Below are 7358 nucleotides of genomic sequence, written 5' to 3' on the forward strand. Positions count from 1 at the left end.
TTTTTTTGGACAGAAAACACCAGAGGGCTTATTTTCAGGGGAGGGCTTAGTTTAATGAACATTGACAGCAATTTTAATAAACAGGTAAATGTGAACAAAAAAATGTACCAGCAAGCAAATCACTGGGGAAGAACAGGATGACGCGCTCACTGCTGCAGCTCTGATTGGATGCAGCTTGGAGCATGGCATGAGTTTGGGGGGGGGGACGGGACGGTGCATACAGAGGGTACCGTAATGTAGCGTGTAGCGCAGGGGATCACCTTCACTACAGTAGCAATCTCAATAGGGCTTATTTTCGGGGGAGGGCTTATTTTAGAGGAATCTTACACAGTAAGGGGAGGGCCTATTTTCGGGATAGATCTTATTATTGGGGAAACACGGTACTTATTTTACTTCCACTTCAACTGGGCAAGGATATTTGTGAATTTTTTTTGGATACTGAAATGGATCCCTTTGAAATATAATGAATCGGGGCGGCCAGGTAGCACAGGGAGTAAGAGCACTGGCTCCAGTGTCAGAACGACCTGGAGATCGAATCCTGGGCTCGGACACTTAGCACCCACCCAGAAACACCTGGCTGTGTAACCTTGAGCAAGTTACTTAACCCCAATTGCTTAGGAGCGGCCAGGTGGCTCAGCGAGTAAGAGAACCTCCAGTGTCGTGATGACCTGGATCAAATCCGGCCTCTGATACTCAGTACCACACCCAGAAATAACTGGCCGTGTAACCTTGAGCAAGTTATTTAACCCCAATTGCTTAAAAAAAAAAAGGAAATATAATGAATCTGTAACAAGGGTGAAAGCCCTGGTAAATGAGACTACCTTGTTATAGTGTCAAAGAACTGCTTGGCATGGGTGGAATTTCTTAAGGAAATTATCTATTAATTAAGTGATTTGAATCTACCTGTGACATTTTGCCAAATGAAGAAGTAAATGAATCAAGTGTCAACTATCATGTCCTTTTCCCTTAAGTGAAATATTAGGAACATTGAATAACAACAACAAAAGACATTGAATTAATTATTGAGTATACATATTGTTGTTGTTCAATTGTTTCAGTCATAACAACTCTTCAAGACCCCATTTGGGGTTTTCTTGGCAAAAATATTAGAGTGGTTTGCCATTTCCTTCTCCAGCTCATTTTACAGATGAGAAAAATGAAGCAAACAGAGTTAAGTGACTTTCCAAAGGTCACACAACTCGTAAGTGTCTGAGGCTAGATTTGAATTCAGGAAGAGAGGTGTTCCTGACTCCAGGTCTAACACTCCATTGACAGAACCAAAGGTTAAAAAACATCACCATGTACTCGTAGTTAACTATTAAAAATCATATTTTTATTTGGCCTCTCAAATGCATATCTTGTGAAATAATTTTGTCTTGTTTTAATCTATAAAACAAGGAAATTTGAGTTAGAGATTCAAGACCCTGAATCCTTGAACTTTAATTTTTTTTGATAACTGTTTTATAATTTATTTGCTCCATAGTATTATGTACTAATGTTAAAAACAGGAATCTCATGATACTGTAAAATCACCTCAGCCTTGGTATTCACACCTTACAAATACTTTCTACCATTGGGACCTCTTTGATTGAAGGGCAAATCAGGGAGCTCCTCTTAAAAACTCCATCTAAGGAGGGTACTCAGGCCATTCTTCTCTTCATATACTAGCGAGTGGCAAAGAAGTTCTACTTTTGGACTTCTCCATCAAGCTCCCACAATGGGTATTTCACGTCCATCCATTTTTTCATGTTCCTTTTGTGCTTTCATGTGTTGTCTTCCCCATTATATTCAAAAGTTATTTTTCCTTGATTCTTAATTTTTGTAAGCAAGAACTGTTGGGCTTTTGAAAAGATAAAGAAAAAGAAGGAAATTTCAGAGAACCACAAATCAAGAAGAGGTGCACAAACAAAAATCTCAAGTGAAATTAGAAAGTTGGGTTTCAGAGAAGCAAAAGAAAAAAAAAGCTATTTTACCTGTGCTAAATATATTAAGCTTTAGAGAAAAGCCAGTGACTCACTTTGGGGGAGTGGAGATGAAATCATTCATGCTTTTACTGAGTTGGAAGAAAGAATTTATTAATGTATTTTGTCATCCCTCTACCTCAACCTGCATTTGTTCTTCTGTAAAATCATGGTATTAGACGAAATGATCCTTATTAATTCCAAGACTCACATTTTAATAACGACATTCAAAGTTTCTTATGGGGTCAATATTTTATTTTTTAAGTTCTGTAATGGTAATGGAAATTTGAAGATCTTCCCTGCTCCTTAAGAGTCCTAAGGGAATTTGAAGAACTTCCCTGCCCCCTAATAGATCAAATATAATCACATCGTGCCTGTGGTGGGAGAAGTTTGCTGAAGGGTGGAACAGAGCCCACAGTAAGATGGGAGACAGTGCAGTTGGCAAGGTGGGAGAGAGAGGACACAGGCAAGCAGACAGCTAGACTTGTGAGTGTTTTTTTTTTTTTTGTGGGAAGGATAAAGAATGTTGTGGTTCCCTGCTGTGTTATGGTGTATTAACTTCTTTGTTGCTATGACAGCGTTGGTTTCCTGGTGTTGGGATTTGACTTTCTGGTGTGTGAATAATGTTTTGCATCTGGCTTCTGTACAGAGAGTCTATTATATTTTGCTACTTTGAACTTTGCTGGCATAGTCATAGTTGCTGTCAGTGCTGTGTATGTTGCGTTGGCACTAGAGGTTCTTAGTCTCTTTTGCTGGATATTTATCCAGGTTATACCCACAAATCATGCATGAACACAAATGCTCTATCCTGGGCCGTCTTCTCTTTCTACATTATCTTCTTTGATGGTATCATCAGATCCTTAGGGTTTAATTACAGTTTATATAGGTTTCATTCTCAGATCTGTATATCTATCGCTAACATCTCTCCTGAGCTCTAGTCTCACATGACAAATCCTTTTTTTGCTATCTCAGGTTGGGCATTCTGGGAACACCTGAAACTTAACATTCCCAAAGAAGGATTCATATTTTCCTCTAATGCTTTTCCCTCTTTCTGTTTCTACTTTTACTTTCTAGGATACGACCATTTTCCCTGTCATTCAGGATCAGAACCTTGGAATCATCTTTGGCTCTTCTTACACAGTTACACTCAATTCAATCTATTTCCAAGTTTTGCTGTTGTTCTTGTCACAACATCTCTTATATATGTCCCCTTCTCCCCATTCATAGTCATCATCCTGAAGCAAGCTTTCATTTTCCCATATCTAGGATATCACCACAGGCTATTATTTTATCTCCCTACCTCAAGTCTCTTTATTTAATACATCTTCCATCTATCTGCCCAAATATATATATATATATATATATATATATATATATTTAAGTGCAGGTTTGATTTAGCCAATCCCTTGATCACTAATTTGGCTCTGACCAGAAGAAAATATAAAATGTTATGCTTGGTTTTGAAAGCCCTTTACAACCAAACACTTTCTACTTCCACTTCTTTCTCATTCAAATATTCTACAATCTAATGATACTGGCCTTTTTTGCAGTTCCTGGTACAGGATACTTCATCTCATTATCTTTTTTATAGGTTTTCTCATATCAGTGACATGCTCTCCTTCATAACCTTTGCCTCCTGACTCTGAGGTTTCATTTAAGGCTCTGCTTAACACACACACACACACACACACACACACACACACACAAACATGCACTACATTTGATGTTTTCCTTTTGAAATTACTTCCCATTTATCCTTTAGATACCTTGTGCACGCAGCTATTTGCAATGCTTATATCTCCCACTAAAATGGGAACTTCTTGAGGGAAGGACATGCATTTTTGTCTTTCTTTTACTCCTTCCATCCATCTTTCACACAGGTTCAACATAGTCCCTACCTAGCCCATAGTCTGTGTTAATAAATATTTGTTGACTGACTAACTGCTGTACCTCTCCATTGTCTTAGGTGCCATCTGAACCTGACATTCTTTTACTTTTATGATTTATAGTGGTTTGAATTTAGGAGCACTAAAAATGACCTTTACTCATATATCCTAACACCATCCCCCAAAATAAACATATTGCATCTGCTTTCCATTAGCTTTTGTTATTGTTGTTTTTCAACCATGTACAACTTTTTGTGACTTAATTTGGTGTTTTCTTGGCAAAAATACTGGAGTGGTTTGCCATTTCATTAGAAATGAGGAAGTGAGGCAGACAGGGTACAGTGGTTTGCCCAGGTTATACATCTAGAAAGAGTCTGCTGCCAGATATGAATTGAGGTCCTCCTGACTCCTAGGCCAGCACTTCATTCATTGTACTACCTAGCTGCTCCACATCTAATATTTTAATTTCCTTTAATTAATACTTCTGGCAGATGTGAGATAATGATAAATTGAGGAGTTATTCGGGTTAATGAAAGTGAATCTTGAAAATACTAAGTGCTGGGTGTAAGCACAGCAGCAGCCCTTCTTTCTCCACAGCATTCAGCCAAGACCCCCAACTCCCCAGCAACCATGTTGAAGGGGTCCACATTTGGCACTGATCTTGGCATCACTTATTCTTGTGTGGAAGTCCTCCAACATGGGAAAGTGGAAATCATTGCTAATGACCAAAGAAAGTGGACCACCCAAAGCTACATTGCCTTCCCTGACACAGAACATTTACTCAGTGATGGTGCAAAGAATCAAGTTGTAATGAACTCCACCACCACAGTTTTTGATGCTGAACATCTGATTGGTCGCAGATGTGATGATGCAGTTGTACAATCAGACACGGAGCATTGACCTTTTGGAATGATGGATGATACAGACAGGCGTCAAGTCCAAGTGAAGTACAAAGGAGAGACTAAAAGTTTCTATCCAGAAGAAGTATCTTCTATAGTCTTGACAAGATGAAAGAAATTGTAGAATTTTTCCTTGTGAAGACTATCACAAATGCTGTGATCACAGTACCAGCCTATTTCAGTGATCCCAATGTTAAGTATGTTAAGTCACAAAAGACGTTAGAACCATTGTTGGTCTTGATGTGCTTTAAATCTCCAGTGAGTCAATTGTTTCTGCTATAGTTTATGGCTTTCACAAAAAAAGTTGGTGCTGAGAGAAATGTGTTAATCTTTGACCTTGAAGGTAGCACTTTCAAAGGTTCCCTTCTTACCATTAAAGATGGCATCTTTGAGGTCAAGTCCACAGCTGGGGACATTCACTTGGGTGGAGATGACTTTGACAACTGCATGGTCAACCATTTCATTGCCAAATTATAGTGAAAGCACAAGAAGGACATCAGTGATAAGAGGTTTTTTTTTTTTTTTTGTCATCTGAGCACTCTTGTGAATGTGCAAAGTGTATACTCCCTTCTAGTACTCATAGGATTGTTGAGATTGACTCCCTTGATGGAGGTATCGACTTCTATACCTAAATCACCCAAGTCCATTTTGAAGAGCTGAATGCTGATCTCTTCTGTGGCACACTGGATCCTGTGGAGAAGGACTTAAGAGATGCCAAGCTAGATAAATCAGATTCCTGACATCATTCTTGTGGATGGTTCCACTTGGATTCCCCAAATATAGAAGCTTCTGCAAGACTTCTTGAGTAGCAAGGAGCTCAATAAGAGTATCAGTCCTGATGAGGCTATTGCCTATAGTACAGCTGTACAGGTTGCCATTTTGTTTGGAGATAAATCTGAGAATGTATAGGACTTGTTGTCCTCTTTCCTTTGAAATAGAGACTTCTGATGGAGTTACACAGTTTTGATCAAAACTGATAGCACCATCCCCACCAAGCAAACACAGGCTTTTGCTACCTATTTCTAAAATCAGCCTGGTGTGCTTATTCAGATTTATGAAGGTAGGAGAGCAACGGCAAAGGATTGCAACCGGCTTGGCAAGTTTCGAACTCATAGAAAGCCCCTCAGTATCCAGGGGTGTCCCTCAGACTGAAGTAACATTTGACATTGATGCAAGTGGCATCTTCAATGTTCCTGCTGTGAATAAGAGTGCAGTCAAGGAGAACACGATCACCATCACCAATGATAAAGGATGTCTGAGCAAAGAAGACATTGAGCCTATGGTCTAAGATGGTGAGAAATACAAGGCTGAGGATGAGAAACAAGGTGTCAAGGTATCTTCCCAAAATTCTCTTGAATATTATGCTTTCAACATGAAGGCTGCTATAGAGGATGAAAAACTGCAAGGCAAAATTGGTGATGAAGAAAAACAGAAGATCCTTTACAAATGTAATGAAATAATCAACTGGCTAGACAAGAACCAGACTGCTAAGAAGGAAGAATCTTAGTGTCAGTAGAAAGAATTGGAGAAGATCCGCAACCCCATCTTTACTTAGGTGTACCAGAGAGCAGGGAGCATGTCAGGAGGCATGCCTGGGGGATTCCCAGGGGATGGCGCAGTCCCATATGCAGGTGCTTCTTCTGTAACCACTATTGAAGAGATTAACTAAATGAACCAGAAGAATATTTCACCCAGCTTTCCAAAAACTGAAGGACTAAAATATGTAACCAAGGCAGCAGCAGTTAAAAATAACATTAAACTATTGCATAAACCTGGGTATTCTGAATTCTTGAATGTGTGCAGAGGGATAGGAGCGAATAACATTGTACTTTATCAGTACTGTAAACAAGTGGAAATGAAATTCTTGTCGTGGACAATAAAATCTATTTAAAACTTTAGGGAAAAAAGAAAAGGAAAAGAAAACACTGAATGCTGAGGTAAATGGGAAGAAAATGCAAATGAACCAATTTTCTTTCCAATCCCAATCTCTTAACTCTAACTTTATTAGGAATTACAGTTTGGGGACCTTTGCGAGCTCAGCCTCCTGAACAGCAGTTATGTTATTATTAAGCTTCTTTGGCCTTCATGACACTTTTGAACTTATGTAGAATGCCTAAACAAATTGAATAAAACAATATATATGACACCTACAACAAAATAATTTAAAAGACAAACAGTAGCATCCTTAAAAAAAACCAAATGCTCGGGTGGAGACTAGTTCCGGAATATTACATTGTCAGAAAGGTTTGATGTGTTAGTTTTCCTGTTTATTTTTGTATTTTTCTTTACATTTTCATCATTCATTATGAGGAATGGCTACTTGAGTAGTAAAGAAAAGGAGGAGGCATTAGCAAATGAAGGTAATATAAAAATAAATACTACCAATAACAGTTTTTCTAAGGAAGAAAAACAATTTAAACCAAGAAGATTATACAGTGCATTTCCCTCATTTTACAAATGAAGACTAAGAATCAGAAATGATTTGCTATTTGCTATGGGACTTTTTCATGAGAGGATAAATGCACTCCCTTCCCTGAATAAGCCTCTATAAAATTAATGTATATTAAGACAATAAACAAGTTAGTTGAGTGTTAAGAAATATGGAAGACTTG

At 38.4% G+C, this 7358-nt stretch overlaps 1 pseudogene; it reads left to right on the top strand.

Moving 5' to 3' along the window:
• Positions 1-4477: 4477 nt before the first annotated feature.
• Positions 4478-6415, top strand: LOC138148223 (heat shock cognate 71 kDa protein pseudogene; annotated as a pseudogene).
• The last annotated feature ends 943 nt before the right edge of the window (positions 6416-7358 follow it).

The sequence above is a fragment of the Petaurus breviceps genome, unplaced genomic scaffold (assembly GCF_028583685.1).
Source record: "Petaurus breviceps papuanus isolate PSGF00001 unplaced genomic scaffold, PetGlider_PUasm1.0 90823, whole genome shotgun sequence".
Lineage (NCBI taxonomy): Eukaryota > Metazoa > Chordata > Mammalia > Diprotodontia > Petauridae > Petaurus > Petaurus breviceps.